This window comes from Moschus berezovskii, chromosome 4 (assembly GCF_049115385.1).
Source record: "Moschus berezovskii isolate FMDL1 chromosome 4, NW_MosBer_1.0, whole genome shotgun sequence".
Taxonomy (NCBI): Eukaryota; Metazoa; Chordata; class Mammalia; order Artiodactyla; family Moschidae; genus Moschus; species Moschus berezovskii.
The window spans coordinates 109326272-109349395 of NC_142463.1; the positions used below are offsets into that span (position 1 = coordinate 109326272).

At 50.5% G+C, this 23124-nt stretch overlaps 1 protein-coding gene across 4 annotated transcripts in view; it reads right to left on the bottom strand.

The window, feature by feature from the left end:
* Nucleotides 1-23124, bottom strand: part of KCNN3 (potassium calcium-activated channel subfamily N member 3) — a 173563-nt gene that overhangs the window by 96605 nt on the left and 53834 nt on the right. The window contains exon 1 of one of the 4 annotated variants that reach the window (XM_088835830.1): nt 15498-15614. The exons of the other annotated variants lie outside the window; for them this stretch is intronic. The gene's annotated coding sequence lies outside the window, so the exon portion shown is untranslated. Of the gene's footprint in view, nt 1-15497; nt 15615-23124 lie in introns of those variants that run through there. 4 annotated transcript variants of the gene reach the window in all.

Below are 23124 nucleotides of genomic sequence, written 5' to 3' on the forward strand. Positions count from 1 at the left end.
AAGCATCAAGGAGCAGCAGGTGGGAGGAAGCACTAGTGCAGGGAGGGACAGCAGGCTCTTCTCTCAGGCCAGCTCCCAATGACTAGAGACGCCTGCCTGGAGTGCTCAGTGAGAAGAACTCTCGGCAGACATTTGAGCTCATCTAGAAAGGACCCTGGGATCCATTAATCATGTCTGCTCTGGGTGTAGATGGGACCCCAGTGGCATGCCTGTCACGTGTTGGCCAGCCCTGCTCTGAGGAGGCAGGCGGGCTTGTTCATTGACTTGCTAGACAGCTGTTCCCTGCCAAGTCTGTGAGGCCAAGTACTCTGTGGAGTAAGGGAGACCGTTTCTTCCCAGTTAGTGGTCGTGGCTGGATTTCCCACAGCTGGATACTTCCATAAGCCTATATCTAAGTTACTGAGGCAGGTATCACCTTTGGTCATTCACATTTTTCCAGAATGTTCTCTGAAACACTGCTAAAGGAGTCTCGTGAGAAAATGGCATCCTAGAGAACAGGGGAGCCACAATACCCAAGTCCCATTCTTTGTGGCCTCAAGCTGCTTCTGCAGCTATTGATTAAGCAAACATGGGAGTTCCAGCCCTAGGTTGTGGTCCGAGAAGCCATGTCCTCCTTTGACTGGCTTCTGAGGAAAGAACCCAGCCACCCTTAGAAGGCTGGCCACCTGAAAGGAAGCATTTGTTAAACGCAGGAGGACAGAATGGAGCAGACAGCAGAGGCGCCTCTGCTGGGACAGAGGTGGGTACCTGCCTGCTGACCGCAGCCTGAAGAGAAGGCTGCTTTGAGGGCGACCTCTCCAGTTCACATCGGACAGGTCAGTGGAAGCTGCAGATGATTCACTCATTTGCCAAACATTTCATGAGACATGTCTTCTGTCATACACCGTATAAGGCCTAGAGAACTCAGAGCAGCTGAGCCCAGTTACTCTTCAGAACTCACTAAGAGAGACCATCATGTAACCAGAGGCCTGGGTGGGGACTTGCCTGATGGTCCGGTGGTTAAGAATACGCCTTGAAATGTAGGGGACGTCAGTTCGACCCTGATCCGGGAACTAAGATCCCACATGCTGTGGGGCAACTAAGTCTATGCACAGCAACTACTGAGCCCTTGTCCTACAACTAGAGAGAAGACCGCAGTGAAAAATCCTGCATGTTGCAACAAAGATCCCATGTTCTGCCATTAAGACCTGACACAGCCAAAAGTAAATAAATAAATAATTTTAAAATGGAGGACTGGTTGGCACAAGAGGCACAGTAAGAGAGGCCTGTGTGCCTGGGGTTGAGAAGGGGTCACTGAAAAAGGGACAGCAGCTCCTATCAGGCAGGTCAGGGAGGCCCCCCAGCCTGGGGCAGCTCAGGCTAGAGAGACAAGTAGGTATTCCCCTATCAACTGAGGTGGAGAAGGGCCCTCAGGAGGAGGGGTGGCATGTGCCATGGCCCAGAGATGTGGAAGAGTGGGGTACAGAACAACCCAGGGGGACTGGCACAGCCTCTGAGGAAGGAATGGCAGAGACGTGGCTGCAGAGAGGACAGGGCCACCCCCAGAGCGCCCTGTATGCCAGGCTGGGGAGTCTAGACTGCACTCAAAGGACAGTGAGGAGCTTCTGAAGGTGTTCAGACCAGGGCAAGGTCAGACGTGGCTACAGGACTCCTCAGCAGCAATGTGGGTGGGGTGGGTGAGGGCGGGCGGGCGAGGGGACAGGGGAACTAGCTGGAGGCTGCCTGACACTCCACCTGAGACCAGTGTGTGGAGATGAGTGGAGGCAGTGAACACTGCGATCAAAAGGCATTTTATCTGGATAACCAACAAGGACCCTGGACAACACATGGAACACTTGCTCCAAGTTATGTGGCAGCCTGGATGGGAGGCGAGTTTGGGGGAGAATGGATACATGTATAGTATTGATGAGTCCCTTTGCTGCTCATTTGAAACTCTCTCAACATTGTTAATCAGTTATATCCCAATACAAAATGAAAAGTTTTTTATTTTTTTAAAACAGCATTTTATCTCATACAATAAACAGCAAAGACAGAGAAAGAGATCATAAACTCATGAAAGGCCAGCCTTATCCTGGTCTCCACTCCAAATCTGAGTCCTTTGCCCTTTTCCTGGTTTGCACAGCTCTTAGTTATTAGTCTGTCTTCCTTGAATTACAGTCCACAGAGTTGGCAAATCACACATTTCTGTATTTCCCATCAGCCCAGCGCAGTGCCTGACATACAGCTGACACCCGTCCATGGATGGATGGATGGATGAATAGTTAAATAGATGACAGACAGATATGCTTTCATGCATACATAGATGTCTCAATGTAATTTTTAATTGAATGAAAGATTTAGGTGCATGGATCGTTCTGAGCCAATTGCAAATTTGCAGTTTGGGAGACAAGACATGATTCAAGCTCCGATCATGTCCATAAAGTGCAGGCTCAAAATGCCTAAAGCCAGGAGTGCTGGGGGAGGACCTAGCCCCCCCAGCATCCCCAGCCCAGCATAACGGCCCCAGTGGTTGAAGTGCACAGCAATCACAGGTGTGTGGGGTGCTCCTGGGCACTCATCAATCACGGGGCAGGAAAAGAGGCTTTGCCCAGGGGACAGGATATGGCTTTCGACTGTGTGGTTTGCTTTTGTGATGAATGAAAGAGTTTTTCCAGTGAGGCTGGTGGAATTGAAACAATCAGTAACGGGGAAATGAAAAAGGCATTTGGGAGCTGGGACACAAGTGTATCAGCCTGGTTTGCCCGTGGAAACAAGGAATGCTCTGCCTGACTTCATAAAGAGCCTGAGACAAATTGTGACCTAAAAAAGCTGGCCCAGGGACAGTGTCATGACACTCTCAATGAGGCCAGTCCTGGGAAAGGAGGGGGAAAGGCCACCTGGATAGTCCACCTCATCCTTCGCCTGGAACAGGAGGCAGAGAGAGCCTTGCCTTGGCAGGGTGAGGGGGTTAATGCTCATATCAATGATCTTAATATTACTAAGAACTTGTAGGGCAGGGTTATCCTAATTCCTGGAGACTAGCACAGATGGTGGAAAGAAATTGGACTCTGGAGTCTGGCAGAGTAGGATTCAAATTCTGGCTCCTCCACTGACCAGGTGTAGCATCCTGGGTAAGTTAATTAATCCACCTAAGCCTCACTTTCCTAGGGAGATAATATTGCAGTGCAAACAGAAAAGGGATGATATGAACAGAAATAAATCACAGCACCAAACCATCATCTCAAAGATGTCTTTCTTGAAACCCCAACAATAATGCAATGTCCCTTTGCATCATTCTCCATCCTTGCCCATTTTGTGCATTGCACTCAACTGCCTGACCCTGTTCCTGCCCACTAGACTGGAAGTTCTACGAGGGTGGGGACTGTACCTGTCTCATTCATTATTATCATTCATGATATCCCCCGTGCCTGGAAAAATGTAGACATTCTTTAAATTTGGGGTAAATGAGTTTAACTGGGGAACATGGTGCCTGGCGCATGGTAGATGTTCGAGGAATAGTGGTCAGTATGACCCAGACACCTGGAAAGCCCAGAGGCATGGAGCCGCGAGCCCACCTGTGACCCAGAACAAATCTCTGGAACTTGCTGTGAGCAATAGGTGAGTCTGTTCACCTCTAGGCCCTCAGATTCTTCATCTGTCTGGTGAGGAAGATGATGCTCTAAAGATGATCGCTAAGTCCCTCTCCAGCATGCCTGTCCCTGACTGTCTCCGATGCTCTACATGGGCTCTGAACTGAAAAGGACCAAGGGAAAAGCCAGCTCCATCACTGGACCCTCAGCTCTACAAACGCCGCACAAAATGACCCAGAGAGGCCCAGATGCAATTCCTAGGTAAAAATGAGCATTGACAACAGCCAACAGCCACCCTAACCCAACTCCTTTGCTGCCAAGCATCAGGCCCAGAGGACTCACCAAGACTCATCTCTTAGTTTCAGGCCTGGTTTGAAAACATAGGAAGGAAGGCAGGCAGGCATGGAAATGCACCAGACCCTAAGCCAGGGACTTTGGCATTGCTAGCTTCTCTGGTCCTCACCACAGGATGAACTGATAGCATTATCCCCACTCACAGACCAGGAGAGCATGCTAGTTACACCCCCTGGGAAGCAGAAAGTAACAAATCAAGTTGAGCTTTCTGATTCCAAGTCTCCCACACTGAAGAACTGGTGGAGTTTAAAGCTTGGTCCTCTGTTCTGTGACTGTTACTCAGGATATACCCCAAGTATAATTTTTGGCAAGAAGATACCACTAATTCAAGAGCAGCCTCTAGAGGAAACATTGTTTACACTAATGGAATAATAAGAGCCCTGAAAAGTGCTAACACTTATAGAGGATTTCCTAAGGGTGAAGTAGACGCAGCGCTAAGCACGTCACAAGCACTCTCCAGGTTTACCCTCAGGAAAACTCAATGAGCAGGAACTGATACTGTACCCACTTTGCAGATGAGGAACCTGGAGCTTAGAGAAGCAAGTACATGTCAAGGTCACAAAGCTAAGAAGAGGTGGAGATAAAATTCCCATCCTGATCTCTCCAGGCATCCAGGCTCACCACCTCGCCATACCCTGGGCAGACTGGTGAGATTACTGGGATAAGTTAACATTTAATTATATGACACTGACATTTATTGTATTAATATACTATTAATCACATACGCATGACAGGGAAGCCTGGCACGGGTTTGCGAAGAGTTGGACACGACTTGGCAACTGAATGATGACAAATCACATACACATATCCAGAGCATACTGTATACAACGATTCACCCCAATACAGTACTTAGAGTATGATCAAACTGAAACGAAAAGAGGTGAGTGCTCTCCAGTCTCAGCCAGCGCTGACACCAAAGAGATCAGGTCAATCTCTGGGATTAGGTCAAAGGTTCAAGATCACGGTCACCCAACGAGTGAATACACATTAGTGTCAGGCATTTACTGTGTTCTGGTTGGGGGCTTCTGAGGACAACCCCTGTGAACCATCCAGACGGTGCAGCCAGAGTCTCTGGAGACTATTGACAGGTTGACCTGCTTTTGGAACCCACATACTCCAAGCTCATAAAGTGACACTGTCCTGGGTCATGTCCCCATCCCTGCATAGGGTCATGCAGGAATTCAGCTGTAAATGCTGTAAAGAGTGGCAGGTGGAGGGGCTTGGATCCTACTGAGGGCAACGAGAGCCTCCACTGCTTCCCTCTGAAATATACAAGTGCTCCAGGAGGGGGAGACTGGTGGAGGACAATGAGTGGGTCCTGACCTGGAGTTTCCAGTCAGCCTGGTGCCCTCACCCCTCAACGGATCAGGCAGCAGAACGCAGAACCTGGGAAGGGTCATGAAATTACTTCTGCAGCAGGACGTAAAATGGGTTTGAGTGCTGGGGTAGCCAGGGCTCAGCATCCCAGATCAGGAGATGGTAGTCCTGCCTTTTATAGTCTGGACAGTCCTGGGCACATTCCTTGACATGTTGGCCCTTCAACTGCCTCATCTGTAAACAGAGGCTAGACGTCAGTCTAGGCATGTGAACTGTATGTGGGAAACAGCTCTGCAGAGTAATGTAAGGGACTTTGACTTCGCTAGATGGGTCAAAGTCATCATTGTCATCCTACTATTTTCGGCAGCTTCATTGGTTGTGTTCATACAGAATGGACCATATAAACAGCTCACTCTGAAATGAAAGGAGGGCCTTTTCCCCTTCCCTGTCCCCTAACCCCGCCCAGAGCAGATCACACCATTGCCTGGAATCATGAGTGACCACCTCCCCTGCCAGAGAAAAAGCTGTCAGCTCTCTTATTTGTCCATCCATTCAATCACAGGTGGGTATTACTGGAACTCGCTCTAGCGCAGGGCCCTTTCTGGTGTTGGTACAGCACAGCTCAATTCCCTCTGTCCTTACAGAGCTGCTGCTCTCATATAGGACACAGACAAAGAAGTCAGAGTTGGCTCAGGGGACCCAAACCCTGACCCAGGAGATGAGCACTCAGGGCTGGGGGTTGTTCTGCCCAGGGCAGAGCTCCAGAGCTGGCCTTGTTGTAAGTGACTGGGACGCGTGACCCATAGGGAAAGCAGACATCACTCAGCCCTGGGCAGACCAAGCCTGGAACCTCCTTCCTGGACACCAACTGCAATGCCAGTCAGTCTGAGAAGGGCTCTTCCCAAGGGCCCCGTAAGCAATTATTTCCCCCCAGACTCCAGGCTTCACCAGGAGACACCTGTAAGGAGGAAACAGGGTAAGATTCTATCAGAACTTCCCTGGTGGTCCAGTGGTTAAGAATCCGCCTCACAATGCTGGGACACAGGTTTGATCCCTGGTCGGGGAACTAAGATCCCAAATGCCCCAGGGCAACTAAGCCCATGCCACAACTACCTGGCCTAAGAACCAGATGCAACCAAATTAATTAATTTTTTAAAAACGACTCCAGCTTCTCTGGTGGCTCAGTGGTAAAGAATCCACCTGCCAGGAGATGTGGGTTCGATCCCTGACGTGGGAAGATCCCACATGCCTCGGAACGCACACCACATCAATTGAGCCTGTGCTCTAGAGCCTGGGAACTGCAGCTACTGAGCCCACACCCCACAACTACTGAAGCCCCTGCGCCCTACGGCCTGTGTTCCGCAACAAGAGAAGCCACTGCAATGAGAGGCCCATGAACCACAGCTAGAGAAAAGCCCTTGCAGCAACAAAGAGCCAGCACAACCAAAAAGAAATAAATAATAAAACTATTTTTAAAAAAATACTATCCACGGAGCTGTACTGGGCCCAACCTGGTCAGTGGATTCCAGCCTCCAGCGTCCTTTCTTTGAGATTCTGGGGGATACCAGGAGAAGGGGTGGGGAAGACCCTCAACCCTCACAGAGGAGGCCCTTCAACTTTACCTGGAAAGCCCTGCTTCTTTGCTCGCTATCCCTGACCAAAGAGAACCATTTATCTTGGCAAAATGGGAGAAGGCCCTTTACATTCTGAAATGAAGTGTCAGCATGCAATGACAGTTAAGGTCCCAAGATACCCCCAGAGTCACTTTTTATTCTTTTCTAGCCACAATCATTAGGGGAAAATCTCTCTGCTGCTTCTGTAGAACCCATTCACTGAAGGGAAATAGATCAATGAGAAAAGCCCAGCACCGTGCAGCTGGGCTGACAGCTCTGAAGCGGGTACACTCATTCTTCCCGGGAGCCCACGCCAAAAGGACAAAGGACGCTCGCTCCCACCCCCCAAAAGAAGAGCTGGCCCAAAAAGTTCCTTAACTAGATAGCTATTTCTTATCTTTTATACAGCAAGAACAAAATCTCTTTCTGAAAGTGACATATCTTACGCTTCAAACAAACGTAGCTCTTGCCACTTATTTTTAAGTGCACTTGCCTGCTAAAGTGAGAGCAAAAAAATCCAAGGGGAGGACGAGGAAAGATGCTGGAGGCACCACTGCTTCCAGAGCTGGCATCTCCAGCCAGCAGCTGCCAGACTTGGAAAATGTCCCCGAGAAGAGACCGAGGAGCTGACACCCCAAGGGGATGTGCAATCCAAGTGGGAAGCACTTGACCTCTAGTGCTCCATTTGCTTCCATCAGTGGCTGGTGCTCTGAGAATGCTCATGACAGCTGGGTGCAAGGGGAAGGCACATGGGCAACAAAAGGGGAAGGAGCTACAACCCCAAGAGCAGGGCAGTAAGAACAGAGCTCGGGACTTCCCTGGTGGTCCAGTGGTTGAGAATCTACCTGCCAATGCAGGGGACACAGGTTCAATCCCTGGTCCAGGAAGATCCCACATGCTGCAGAGCAGCTAAGCCTGTGTGCTGCAACCTCTGAAGCCTGCGAACCTAGAGACCATACTTGGCAACAAGAAAAGCCACTGCAGTGAGAAGCCGGTGCACCGCAATTAACCCCCACTCACCGCAACTAGAGAAAGCCTGTGCACAGCAGCAAAGACCCGGCCCAGCCAAAAATAATAAATAAATAACATTTTTCAAAAAATAAGATCATAGCTCAACATTCACTCGCTTGTTCGTTAATCCTCTGATTATTAGCACCTACTGTCACCAGAGGCTCACCCTGCAGGAAGGATGAAGCTAAAATAGCAACAAAACTAATAGCAGTCACCACACTGGACTCGTACCCTGTACCAGACACTCTGCCAAGGACTTTCTGTGCATTATTTCATCTGATGGTCACAGTAGCCCCCTAAGGAAGATAATAATATGGTTCTGCCTGTAGACGAGGAAATTGAGGCAGAGAGCTGAGCCTCCAGCCGAAGATTATGCAGCTAATAAGAGGCAGAGCGGGGCCCATACCAGACCCACTTGTGTCTCGGCAGGAGAGGCACTGACCACCGATGCGTATCCTGATCTGGTCAGTGCAAACACACAGTGTTCACCCAAAACTGCACGGAGAAGCACAGGACACTGCCCCACGTCCAGGAGTTCACTCTCCAGCCAGGAAGGAGCAGAGCCTGCATAAACGCAGGGATGAGGGCAGCTGAGATCTGAGCCGTGTTCAGTAATCACGGGCAGCCAGCCTGGGGCAGGACCCAGGCAGCAGGGAGCCCAGCCACACTGGAGCCTTGAGACCCAGGTTTGGGGTTTAGATTCATTTAGAAGTCACCAAAGGGTAAGAATGTGTGAAGAGAGGAGGACCTATTCAGAGTCAGGTTTTAGGAAGACTACCAGTGCATACTACCATTCATAACCCTAGAAGATGGGGCAAACAAAATATTTAGAATGTTACAGAAAAAAATAGAATCCATCTATTGCAACACTCCAGCCACTGCTAGGTTATCAGACTCAACCCCAGGAAACCTGTGTTGGTCTGCACGGCCCCACCTGCTGCCTCAGGCTCACATGGGCACCATGACATCCCAGTGGCCCCACCAGTTTCCTCTGGGGTCACTTGGAGGCTTCTTCCGCGGCCTTATTCTCTAACCTCTTCAAGTAGTTGCTCTGACCGGATGGGAGGGAGAGACTGCCTGTCTTTGTGAGGGTCCTTATCATGTTGCACAAGATGAGTCACGACTCTGGCCTCTATCCCGTCTCACCAAGGGTGTGAAATGCCTCTTGCTGGGGTGGAGCCCTCCCGTCTCATGGCCTCTGCCTGACTGTACGGCACTGGGCTTTGGGCCCTGGCCAGGACCGGGGAAGTGTCTCCGAAATCCCCCTGGGTCTCCCCACCAGTGAGCCCGAGGGCTCTTCTTCCCTACATAGATTCCTAGAGACTCCAGTGGCCAAGGCACAAGGAAACATCTGACCACCTGTAAGGCACACGGATGGATTAGGAGAGTGCCCCAGACTACTGCAAACATTTTGCCACAAGTCACACCAGGGCTGCAGCTGAAAGGTTAAAGGTTGGCAGTGTGGAGCAGGCTGTCCCAACAGAGGTGGGGTCGAAATTTTCTGATAGTAACATCCTGAGTTGTGGGTCCGAATTGACGCCTGTCATTTTGGTAAGGATCTAGAATCATGATTGGCTTGGGCAAAGCCCCCATAAACATACTCATGAACATCTGTCTTCCCAAGACAGGTGGACTTTTTTTCTAAACCAGAAAACCCCCAAGCCTATCAAGCATTCACCACAGTGTCCTCAACAGGCAGACAGGCCTCTGAGTGCCTATTTTACAGCTTGAACCCAAGGAGTGTTGAGTCCTGTTACTAAGCATGTTTGTTCACCCAGGCGGGAATGGAAACACGCTGGGGACAACTCGGACCCTTGGCTGTGCACAGCTGTTCCCACAACTGGCAGATACACTGCAGCTGCCTGCCAGTAACAAGGGCCAGCACCCAGCAAGGGGGCCCTGAGCCAGGAGAGGGTGTGGGTGGAGCCACCAGCCACTTGGCTCCGAAGGAATGGGAGGGCTCCTCCAAAGAGCCCGGCTTTACCCTCTCCTTCCCCACTAACCCAGCTTCCCATCTGGGCACTTGCTGTCCCTCTCCTTGGGGGTGTTAAGGTCGAAGTCCAGGGTTTTCCAAGCAACTCTGAACTCCACATTCATTTCTGCTATTGCCCTCCCCACCCTTAGCCCCACACCCCCTCCCCCCTCCCACCCCCTCACCTTCGTTTGCATGACAACCCTCCTGGGACTACCACCTGCAACCTGGGATGGTAACCCTTTCTTCAGGGGTAGGTTCTCCCGTCAAGGGGCATCCTCAGCAGGAACTGGGACATATTAATGCATTCACTAGCAAGCACTAGCATGATTTATCTGAATTTACTCTTCACGCAATAGTTCACAGAAAGTTTTTACAGACCACAACTTTGCAAGTGTAGCTGGTAGGGACAAAAGCCCATGGAAATGTTTCAGTGCTTAGAATTCACAACACACCTTCCCATCTGTGGCCCCCATTGAATCCCCACATCAGGGACATCCCTGTTTTTATCATCCCTTAGCAATTCGGTTCAAACTTTTCACACTGTATTACAAAGAGTTGCCCACCTGTTTGACTCCTCCTCACTCCCTCCCAAGACCAGGAACTATTTGAGGGTCAGGAACACTTCTTCTTTCCTGTCCTGGCACCGAGTAGGTCATCAGCGTTTGTTGACTGTAACTGAATCCCACAGAGCAGGTCAAGAGAACAGTAGTGACAGCAGGATGAGGGGTAGTAATACTAGCAAATACCTAAATAGTCCTCCTATGTGCCAGACACCTTTCTTGTTAATCCCTTTTATGTAGATAAAACCATGCATTTGCACTCCAACCCTAGGTATAGATAGGTACTATTGTTACCCTTATTTTTTTAAACAGAGGAAATTGAGGCAAAGAGAGACAGAATAACTCACTCCAAGTTCACAGCAGGAACTGGTAGGGCTGGGATTTGAACCGAGGTAGTCTGGTTTAAAAGTGAAAGTGAAGTCTCTCAGTCATGTCTGACTCTTTTCGACATGAACTGTAGCCTACCAGGCTCCTCTGCCCATGGGCTTTCCAGGCAGGAGTATTGGAGTGGGCTGCTATTTCCTTCTCGTGGGGATCTTCCCAACCCAGGGATCAAACCCAGGTCTCCCACATTGCAGACAGGCCCTCCCTTTACTGTCTGAGCCACCAGGGAAGCCTGGTTTCAGAGTCTGATCTGTAATCCCCACCTCTCAAGTTGAACAGATGCAGACTCCCTAAGAAACAGTTATTGTATTTTCTCAGAGGGACCCTTTAGAGACGTATAACATGTGCAATGGGGAAATTAATAAAATTCAATTCTGCAGACAGCCATACAGAAGGAGACGCAGAGCCATACATGGGCCATACGAGAGATGCACAAGGAAAGTATGCCTTTTTCCCAAGTGGAAGTTCCTCTGTGTACAGAGGATGTGGCTTATACATAGCCAGGGTGCAAGGGAGGCTGCCAGGAAGAAACAGGGGAGACACGGCTATCCTGGGCAAGGGCCCCAGAGCAAAGTGCTCGGGGTGGGAGGGGTGTGCCCCGGGCATGGTCACAAGAGACTGCCATAATTCTGGAGGGCATGGTGAATTAGCCCAAAGCAGTGATTCCCACACCCTGCTGTGTTTTAGAAGCACCTGGGGAGCTTGGAAAAACCCCCACACTCAGTGCCTCCCCAGAGCATTAAATCCCAATCTCTGGGGGTGGGACCGAGGCACCAGTATTATTTTAAAGTTCCCTAGGTGATTCCAGCACCCAGCCAAGTTTGAGGACTGCTGGTTCAGTTTATGCAGTGTTATTCACAGAGCAGTCTGTTCTTCCATCCTGAGCTAAAATGGTATTGGGGGCTTCAGACTGGGCATGTTCCTTCCATCTGCCCGTCCCTCACTGTGGTTGACTGTTTGGGGTCATTCTGGGGACATGTGTTTTCTCTGTTTTCCTTGGGAGCCCTTTAAAATGAAAACAGGTTTTAGATCATGCAGCTCCATCTCAAATTCCAACCTTGCCACTTACTGGCTACATGACTTTGGGAATGTTATGTAACAGCCAAGCCTCAGTTTCCTCATCTACAAATAGGGGATTGTGGTAGGCAGAATAATGGCTCCCCCAAATGTCCACATCCTCATCACCAGAACCGGTGAGTACGGTATATGGCAAAGCAGAATTAAGGAAGCAGATGGATTAGGATGGCTAATCACTTGACTTTAAAATATGGAGATTATCCTGGATTATCCGGGTGGATACAGTGTAATCAGAAGGGTCCTTAAAAGTGGAAGAGGGAGACCAGAATAGTCATTGTTAGAGTGATACCATGCGAGAAAACCTTGGGCAATTGAAGATGGAAGGGCAGACAGCTTCTAGAAGCTGGAAAAGACAGGAAATGATTTCTCCCCAGGGCCTCTGGAAAACGCAGACTTGCTGACACCTTGATTTTAGCTTAATAAGACTCATTTTGGACCCCAGCACTATAAGATGATAAATTGGTGCTGTTTTAAGCCACTGCTGCTGCTGCTGCTAAGTCACTTCAGTCATGTCCGATTCTGTGTGACCCCATAGTTTGTGATAATTTGTTATAGCAGTAATCAGAAACTAATACAGGATGAATGGGAGTAAATTGGGAAGAATATGAAGATTAAATAAGATAAATGCTGAAAAACTTGTAGCTCAACTCTTAGCACTTTGTAATTTTTAGTTGCTGTGATCACTTTTATGGGCATCCCAGGTGGCTCAGTGGTAAAGAATCTGTTTGCCAGTGCAGGAGACACAGGAGACAAGAGTTCGATTCCTGGGTGGAGAAGATCCCCTGGAGTAGGAAACGGCAAGCCACTCCAATATTCTTGCCTGGAAACTTCCATGGACAGAGGAGCCTGGTGGGCTATAGTCCATGGGGTTGCAAAGAGTCAGACTCAACTAGTATGCTCGCATGCATGCATGATCACCATCACCATCCTGTCAGGGAGCTGCTTCCTCCTGCATTCCATGCACCTGTCACAGGGCTACCCACTCTCTACCCATCATCCCTGGATCCACTCCCAGCTCCTGAGATGGCTGAGTGGCTCCAGTCCCCGGGTGCCAGTAAGAGGCTCTGTGACCTTGGGCCCACACTGGTAGGAACCAGCCCGTCTTTCTTGGACAGAGCAAGAGGCTCCCCGGAGCCCTGTAGTGCCCATTAACACAGCGTGGACCAGTGTTTCTGCTTCCTGACTCTGTTGGTGAGAATCAACAGGAAATGGGGCGAGGGAGGGGAGAAGGGGAAAGACTGGCAAAGAGAGGCCCCCAGGGAGTCTTCCTGACCACCATCGTGGGAATGGTCAGCCAGGGCCTCGGAGACTTACTCTAAAAGACTACAGCTGTCCAGCACCTCAACAGTTGCCAACAGCAGGCGAGAGCTGGACCACCAGGCCAAGAGCAGAGGGTTGGGTTTGACAAGGAAGGTCTAAAATTAAACCTCTGTCAAGCCCCCTGTTTACGCCAGGCTCTCATGGGCCCTTTCCCCAATTCTTGTAGCTGATGCTCACGACCCTCCTTGTGGCCATGATGATCTCATCCTACAGAGGAGAAAACACACTTGGGGAAGTTCAGTGCGTCACCTGAGGTCACCCATTAGCATCAGAGCTAGCATCAGAACATCATGAGATTCAAACTTTTGATTCCAACTTTAGAAGTCTCCACTCTGTACCATATCTCATTTTCTTTTCATAAAGGTCCAATTAATATTTTAGTCATTATTGATTTAATCTGGGGAGCATGAGAACACAACTAGTACAAACTGTTAATCGGTATTTATACCTTGAAGTGGGCCAGCCACGAAAGTGCAGAAGCTTCAAAACCACAAACTAGAAGGCGTTTGAAGGAAATTTCACCCCAGATGAATCAATCTTGGGTCAGCGCGGCATGGCCACAATTGCAATTCTACGTAATGATCACAAACCTGGATTTCACATGGTCCCCTGAAATGGACCAGGCCGGTGAGAAGAGGCCCGTTCCCTCCCCACCATAGGCGCCCAAGGACTCCCACCAAATTAGAATGTTGCACCAGCCCTGGGAACTAAATTTATCCTGAAATGACACCCAGATCAGAATGTTCTCGGCTAGAAGAGATCCTGTCCCCCATTGTCCTCCTCTCTTTTTCCAGAGCCAGGCAGTATCGGCTGTCAATTCAGCCCTGTCCATTCAGCCTGAAAGCCACACACATCCATGAAGCCAGCCCACAGTGACAGGCATCCCACGTTCAGATACAAAGGGCAGGGAAGGTTGAAACGAGCAAGAAAGGAGAGCCAGAGAAGACAGAAGAGAAGGTGGAACGAGGCAGGCTTAGATGAGGCTGATAAGAGGTTTGAAAAGGAACCGAGAAGAGGCGAAAAAAATGGCACAGACGCAGGGTGACTGTGACAGGCTCTTCCAGATAAACCACCAGGGGCAGGAGTAGTGCCTGTCTGAAGTCAGAGGCTCCTTTACAAGCCCCAGGCAGCATGTCTCCTCCTCCACCTCCCTGGCGTTCGCACCTTTCAAACTCACTACAAACTGAGAAGCTCCCACATCAGCCTCAGGTGATGTCACTGCTCCTGCAGGTGACACGTTGGGCCTTGGGGACAGGAGCCCGCCAACACTCCAGGAGGGTGGCCGTTCCCGCCACACCGCCTCCCCAATCCCGTAGGCAGAGGAAGGCCGCGAACTCCCTGCCTGAGGGAAGCTGCTGGGGAGCCGTGTATATTTAGGCAGAGGCTGGGTTAGAGAACAATAAGAGCAAAACTGTAAAATCCTGAGGTTCTTGTAAATCTCATTGGTGCAGTTAAGTATCTAAAAAGATCTGATAGAACAAGACAAACCGGGCTCCCCAAGAGGCCCTGGCTCCTGGTGGGGTCGTGTTCCGTCAATGAGATCACAGAACCCCAGGTTCTGGAGGGGTATTTTTCCATTCCTCTCTGTCTCGAACAAGAGCTTAACAGGTAGCTGTCATCTTTTTGTCTAAAGATCCCCCAAGGAAGGAGCTCTTCATCATTTCCTCAAGCTCAGTAGTGTGCTTTAAAGTCAGAGCAGGGGCCTAAGCTTGCAGAAGGAGTGGCTTTCCACCAAAATCTCCACCAGTCCTCCCACCCCCAGCCCCACTTCTGGTCTTAACGCTGACTACTGAAGGTTTCTCAGTCTTACATGAAATGCTTTGCTGATGCAACGTGGGGATCAATTGTCTGGCTTCCTTCCCCACCCCCCACCCCACCACCAGATCTGTGAGCCCTTTCTGATAAACACTCAAGGACTGCTACCACTGTAGACAAGGATGCTGCATCTCTCCTGATCCTGCTTGCCAGGTTCTGGGTCGCTCTGAGGCATGTAGTATCTTCCAAACCAGAATCTCCTGCACTGGCATGTGGACTCTTCACCCCTGAGCCTCCAGGGAAGCCCCTCAGCCTTTCCATTTGTTCTCGCTTCCAACCACTGCCTCTATGGCCAGATGCATCCCTCCCATTTCCCAGAAGCCCTGAGTTGCCCTCTGCTCTCCTCATCTCCTCCAGCAGGTCTCTTTCCCTCAAGCACCTCATCCCGCCCACATCTGCAGAAACTTCACCCAGCCTTCAAGGCCCAACTCAAAGGCCCCAGAGGCAGCGGCCTCATTTCCACCCCCGGGCAAGGCCCCGGTGTACCCACACCCATACTCACAGCTCAGCCCCAGCATTTGTCACCCCAGGCGGTAAGGATCTGAGTGCTTATCTCCCCATTAGATCACAAGCCTGCTTAGGGCAGGGGCCTTGCCGTCCACGTGGTGCCAGGCTCATAACAGACCTTCAATAGCTCTGTGTCAGATGAATTAATCACCTTTTGTCCAGTCCTCAGGGGAGGCGGAGAGCGGTTGCTATTTCTAACAGCAGCAGGAAGACAAATATGGCCCTGCCCTCCCCCTACTCCCCCTCATTCCACACACACACCCGAAAGTGGTCATTTCTCTTTGCTCTCAAATCAACAAGGATTCTAGTACATTCTGGCAAGAGGCACAAGAGAGAGCTGAGAGGCGCCTTGGAGAGCACTTAGCTCCCCACCCTGGTTACACAAATGGGGGCCCTGAGGGTTGCGAGAGGCAGACTGTGTGGGTACACACAGAGGGCCAGCATCAGGGGCTCACCCACCTCCCCCCACCCTCCCCACGGAGCAGCCGAGGGGTGCTGAGCTCAGAGGCTGCGGCCACTCTGCGCCTGGCTGATGGCTCCACCGTGGCGGCCCACTGATCTCTGGCTGTGCCTGTGGCCAGTGCAGCTGCTGGCCAGCAGTCACGGCCAAGTCCAGCTGCTGCAGCCGAGAGTGACTTCAGGAATGTTGGAGTCCAGGCAACACTCTCCTGCGACACAGGCTGCTGGGGCAGCGTTGTGACGACCCAATCCTGCCAGGTGGCCAAGCACCTACCTCACCCTTTCATTCACAGACGGCGAGGAGCACAAGATGGGGTCCACTGGGCAGCTCACGACTCCCACCCAACACCGGAGCACCGGCCAATAAACACTGACACGCTGTGCCCAAGGCTGGGCTTATGGGGGAAGGTGGGTGGGAGGGCGCATAGCACCATAGCCGGGGGAGGCCACAAAATGCTTAGAATGAGAAAGATTTGCAAAGCCTTGAATTTCTTCTTCTCTATACCTCCTGCCTTTAATTCAACAAAGGGAAGTTTACTTCCCTGGATTCCATTTCCGGTGCCACATTTGTATCAATGGCTTGCATGAAGCTATCACAGTCAAGCTTATCAAATGTGAGAAGACATGAAGCCAGGAGGGCCCCAAACACAGGCTGCTGAGTGAGATGCTAACAGACCCAGACAGACTAGAGTGAGGGGCTGAAACCAAATGAACGTGGGGGAAAGGCTCAGATGCAGATGCCAGGCGCAGCTCTCGTCTCCAAAAGCCAACTGGACAAGCAAGGGTGGGAGCTCGGGGACAAGGGGGTGGTGGCCTGAGGCTTGGCTTGGCAGCTCTGTGTAGAAGACAGAGGGTTTTAGCAAACATTCCATTCAATGTGGACTAATGGGTTTCTGTCCCAGTCAGGGCACTAGCTGTCTTTGGCTGTAGTAATGGAATGAGTGGCGGTCCGCTGTTCTGAGCAACTCACACCCCCAGGCAGGTGCAGACCAAGGGCACTGGGCAGAGCAGTGGGCAGGATGGACACAGGGCTCTGATGAGTGCCAGGGAAGCAGGGGATGTTTCATATGGGCAGCAGAAGACAATGGGAAGTCCTGTGTCCAATCCAGGTGGACTTCGGTGTGAAACTGTTGACCCCTTACCACCGGGACCGTTGGAAGGAGGAGGAAGGAGGGGTGGGGAAACTGAGAAGGCTGCTGACGCCTGACGCATCCAGGACACTGGCAGCCAAATGTTGAGTGTCCAAAGGGAAGGCCAAACGCAGCCCAGATGACACTACCCTTATGGCAGAAAGTGAAGAGGAACTCAAAAGCCTCCTGATGAAAGTGAAAGAGGAGAGTGAAAAGGTTGGCTTGAAGCTCAACATTCAGAAAACAAAGATCATGGCATCTGGTCCCATCACTTCATGGGAAATAGATGGAAAAACAGTGGAAACAGTGTCAGACTTTATTTTTTTGGGCTCCAAAATCACTGCAGATGCTGATTGCAGCCATGAAATTAAAAGACGCTTGCTCCTTGGAAGGAAAGTTATGACCAACCTGGATGGTATGTTGAAAAGCAGAGACATTACTTTGCCAACCAAGGTCCGTCTAGTCAAGGCAATGGTTTTTCCCGTGGTCATGTATGGATGTGAGAGTTGGACTGTGAAGAAGGCTGATCGCCGAAGAATCGATGCTTTTGAACTGTGGTGTTGGAGAAGACTCTTGAGAGTCCCTTATACTGCAAGGAGATCCAACCAGTCCATTCTAAGGGAGATCAATCCTGGATGTTCATTGGAGGGACTGATGCTAAAGCTGAAACTGCAATACTTTGGCCACCTCATGCGACGAGTTGACTCACTGGAAAAGACTCTGATACTGGGAAAGGTTGGGGGCGGGAGGAGAAGGGGACGACGGAGAATGAGATGGCTGGATGGCATCACCGACTCTGTGGACATGGGTTTGAGTGTACTCCGGGAGTTGGTGATGGACAGGGAGGCCTGGCGTGCTGTGATTCATGGAGTCGCGGAGAGTCGGACACAACTGAGCGACTGAACTGAACTGAACTGAACTGAGTTCTGAGGGCCAGAAAGTGAAAGTCACTCAGTTGTGTCTGACTCTGCGGACTCCATGGACTATACAGTCTCCAGGCCAGAACACTGGAGTAGGTAGCCATCCCCTTCTCCAGGAGAGCTTCCTAACCCAGAGATCGATCCCAGGTCTCCCACACTGAAGGCGGATTCTTTACCAGCTGAGCCATCAAGGAAGCCCTGAGGGCCAAGCGGCTAGCAGAGAAGTAGGAGCCAGTCTCTTAGAAGGTGGGGGTTGGGGAAGGACAAAAAAGAGCAAGACCCAATAGGGCACCCAGCCAGGCAGCCAGAGCTTCAAAAAAGGCTCTAGCCAAGCAGGGATCAGGAGGGAAAGCAGGGAAACCAAAGCATCACCCAGTCTTGATGGAAATCCACTTAGAATTGGCAGCCCCTAGCTCCCTGAGGTGGAGAAGGCGATGGCACCCCACTCCAGTACTCTCGCCTGGAAAATCCCATGGACGGAGGAGCCTGGTGGGCTGCGGTCCATGGAGTCGCTAAGGGTTGGACACGACTGAGCGACTTCACTTTAACTTTTCACTTTCACTTTTCACTTTCATGCATTGGAGAAGGAAATGGCAACCCACTCCAGTGTTCTTGCCTGGAGAATCCCAGGGACGGGGGAGCCTGGTGGGCTGCCGTCTATGGGGTTGCACAGAGTCGGACACGACTGAAGCGACTTAGCAGCAGCAGCAGCTCCCCGAGGGTGCTGGACCTCATCCTTGGGGTAGGCCTGGGACCCAAGGGGAGGACAAGAGGGGAATTAGGATAAGGAAGGGACTTCTTTCTTTCTTTTTTTAACTCTTTATTTGGTATTGGGGTATAGTTTTAGATGAACGTGAAGGGACTTGCCATACATATACATGTGTCTGTGCGCGCGTGCAAAGTCGCTTCAGTTGTGTTGGGCTCTTTGAGACGCTGTGGACTGTAGCCCACCAGGCTCCTCTGTCCATGGGATTCTCCATGCAAGAATACTGGGGTGGGTTGCCAAGCCTTCCTCCAGGGGATCTTCCCAACCCAGGGCTCAAACCCAGGTCTTATGTCTCCTGCATTGGCAGGCAGGTTATTTACCACTAGAGCCACCTGGGAAGCCTCACAGATGTATCCATTCTCCCCCAAATTTCCCTCCCAAGGGAAAGGGTTTCTAACAGGCAGAGCGGCCACCACAGGGCACAGCAGAGGCTGGGGCTCCCTCCTGGAACTGGAACTGGGGCTAAGGGCCTGGGGTGCTGCTGCAGGGTTGGACCAACAGCGTCTGGGTTGTTTTTCTGCCCTGGGCTTTGTCATGTTCGCTCTTGCCCTTTTTTGGAGAGGAGTCCCCATGGCTGAGCCCAAATTTCAAGCTGCCTTCTCATCCTGCGGGAACTAGGGGCAGGAGAGACAGATCAAGGATGGAGCTCTCACCTAATGAGAGTTTAACAGGCCTAGAGAGCTTAACGGGCCTGGAGATAGTCCACTTGAGTCCAGCTCTGTCTCTCACCAGCCACATGACTTTGGCCCCGTCACTTACCTTCTTAGACCTCAGTTGTCCTATCTATAAAGCAGGGACAGTAACAGAATTCACCTCACAGGACTGACCTGAGGATCCATTGAGATCACAAAGGACACAATTTCTGGCACATAAGAGATCAACAAATAGAGCCTGGCACTCTTGTCATTTGTTGGCTTACAAACCTTTTTTCAAATCTAAACTTGGAATCAGAACCTGGGCCTGTGATATAAGGGTGTCAAGACAGGGTGAAGGTAATTTCAGGGACTGACATGGTGAGGCGGGTAGGCTGGTAGGAGATGAGAGTGTGAAAAAAGTCCCCTAGACTCAGAGGGGCAGCCCACACACCCATGAGCCATCAGGTGCCTGAAGGTTACATAAAAGTAACAAAGTCAGGACTTCTGTAGTAGCCAGTGGTTAAGATTTTGCCTTCCAATGCAATGGGTACAGGTTCAAACCCTTGTCTAAGAGCTAAGATCCCACATGCCTCATGGCCAACAAACCAAAACCTAAAACAGAAAAAATCTGTAACAAATTCAATAAAGACTTTAACAATGGTCTGTGTAAAAAAAAAAATCTTTAAAAATACTGACAAAGTCAGTTCTAAAGATGCACAGTGATGGTGGCTGCCCAACAACATAGATGAACTCACTCCCACTGGCTGGACTGCACACTGAGAAACAGCTAAAATGGTAGATGGTATATACCCATTCACAACAATTAAAAAAACTTAATGACAAAGTTACAACTGGGGGCAGGGTCCCCCCCCCACACCCACCAGGTTTGGACCAGTGATGTGTTCAGAGGAAATGGAATTCTGCTGGACTGAATTGTATTGAATTCTTTAATTCTAAGATAAACTCGGCACATTTCATCTCTTTTCCAATTATTAGGTTTGGGAGAATTTGAGCAGTGGTGATTTTGCCATCTATTCTCTTAAAAACAAAAAAGATGTCATTTCACCAGGTTCCTGCTGAACAGAGACTAGAATTACCAGCATTTTCTTGGTCATATAATGCAATGAAGTCTCCAAACAGTAAAAATTCTACCATGCCTTCCAATTTCCCAAGCCCTCAGAGAGTCAGTTATCTTTAGCTCAGATTCAGAATCACTGCACTCCTACTCTGTGCAGCCCCCTTGATCAATACAGCAGGGACAGCCACTGAGACGGTTACGAGGAAGCACGGCCCTCATAGAGCTCACAACTGAGCAAGACGTGTCTTAATTGGAAGGCAGCCCCAGGTCCCTGTGGTGCTTTCCAAGCACACATCCCCAGGCAGTGGGGTTCCCTCGCCTGCAGGGTCCAGAACGCGGCACGGGGGATCTGACACCCATCCCTGACGTAGAACTGAAGAGATCCTCGTCTGAAAACATAACAACAACTGTACAAAAGTAGCGTGGGGACTTCCCTGGTGGTCTGGCAGCCAAGACTCCACGCTTCCAATGCAGTGGGCCCAGGGCTCTATCCCTGGTGAGGGAACTGGATCCCACATGCCACAGCTAAAGGATCCTGCATGCTGCAACTAACACCCAGCACAGTCAAATACATCAATAAATATTTTTAAAAGAACAATACAAAATAGAATGAATTAACTCTGGAAAAGTCATGGACAGTGCACATCTGCACTCATAGGGAAACAGAATATTCTATTAAGTTGAACATTTGCTCCCCAGTGACTTTGAAGAAGTGGGAGTTTGTATTCATGGAAAGGAGGTTGGAACTGAGTGCTGAGGAAGGGAATTCGGTCACTGACTTTCATTATCCTAAAAGCTTTAAGATGTCTGACCAGATTATATTTGTAAGAGACTTAAGAGGAGTCACCTTTAAACTTAAGTATGTTGGAGCCAAAGAACTGTCCTTTTGATTGTTTGCTATTTCAAGTTCAAGGCTATATTAAGGGGATAGCCAGCTCCCTTTCTGGACAGAGAAGGGAGGCAGTTAGGAGAAGGGACAGGTTGCTTGGACAGTCCCACACGAGGGCTTCCTGAATGCAAACTTTATCCGTTCTTGCTATCAAAAACCATTCAGGGACTTCCCTGGTGGTCCAGTGGCTATGACTCTGGGCTCCCAATGCAGGGGACCCAGATTCAACCCCTAGTGGGGGAAACTAGATCCTGCATGCCACAATTAAGAGTTTGCGTGCCACAGTGAAGACCGAAGACCTCCCATTCCACAACTAAGATCTGGTGCAGCCAAATAAAAAAATAAAGATAAATATTAAAAAAAAAATGCATAGCCACTCTGTCTACATTTTTCTCTCCTTATCATGAGCATCCTTCCAACATGGAATACTGGATACAATCAGAGGCCCCAGAGATCATCTGATCTAATCTACCTACTTTACAGGTGACAAAACTCAGGTAGAGAGAGAAGTAGCCCACCCAAACTCACACTGTGAACAGTACCTCAGACAGACCAGGCCCCTCGCACCATGCAAAGGGGGCAGAGGCTTGTTGGGAGGAAGTGCCTTGGATGGGGCAGACGGGCTATTTTTCTGCCCCCGTCACTCATTAGCTGTCTGTGTTGGGACAATGATCTCTTGTATCCCTGAATTACAGCGGAAGCTTCTTGAGAAGTATGCCTCAGCCCTCCTCTTTTCCCAAGGCTAGGTGTGTGGTTTCCAAGTTAACGCACAGCTGGGTGGATTCAGCCTCCCAGGCACCACCTCATCTTGAACCAGCAGGGGAAGAGGAGTGGGAGGAGAGGTGACACCACCTCCCCATTTGCAAACAGTGACTCCTCCCGAAAGCAGTTTCCCCTCTGTCCCCCTGTCAGGGTCAAGGAAGAGGACACCTCTGACATCCTGGAGTCCTGGAGCTGAGGAAGCTTCTGGAGGACTTGGCAAGAGATGACTGCCTGGAAGTCAATGGAGCTGCAGGCAGCTGACTCCGGAAGTCTGGGACTGGCCCTCTAGGCTGGGGCAAGTCTGAACATGCCCAGGGCAATGGTTTTCACACCTGTTAATAGACGTAGCACACACCCTGTCAAGAAGCATGACACAGGATGACATTTCCAACTGCCAAAACAGAAAGTCAACACAGGCCGCTGAGAAACAGCCTTGCTGCTCCCTAGGCACGCCGCCCTTGGGCTCTGTGGGGCCCCGAGATGGCAGCAGGAGACCACCACCCCTAAGGAAAGGCAACATGGCAGGAAAGCCCTCTCTGGGGCAGAAAGGGTTAAAGCCAAGTGTTCAAATATTTAGCAAATAAAACCAAAATGTCACACAGAGACTGCCAAGGCTGGAGTGGTAACCATGGCAATCCATGGCCAGTTGCAGATCTGAGTGTGAAGAGGCTCTGGGACCAAGGCCTGTGATGAGAGGGGACAAGAAGGGACAAGAAGGTGATTCAGAGGGTCCCAGTGGGCCTGGCCAGCCCAGCTCACAGCGGGCAGCCTGCCAAGACCCTGGACCCCTTATGATGCACAAGCCAGGGACTTCAGGCCAGTCTCCTAGTCTTAAAGAGTATCAGTTTGGTCCTCTGTGGACTGAGGAAGAATCCATCTACCCGACTGCCCCCTGGGCTTGTTCATTCATTTGGTTCCACTTATCGAATCCCTGCTGGGTGCCGGGTGCTCTTGGCTGTGACACAGAGCAGAGAATCCGAGCC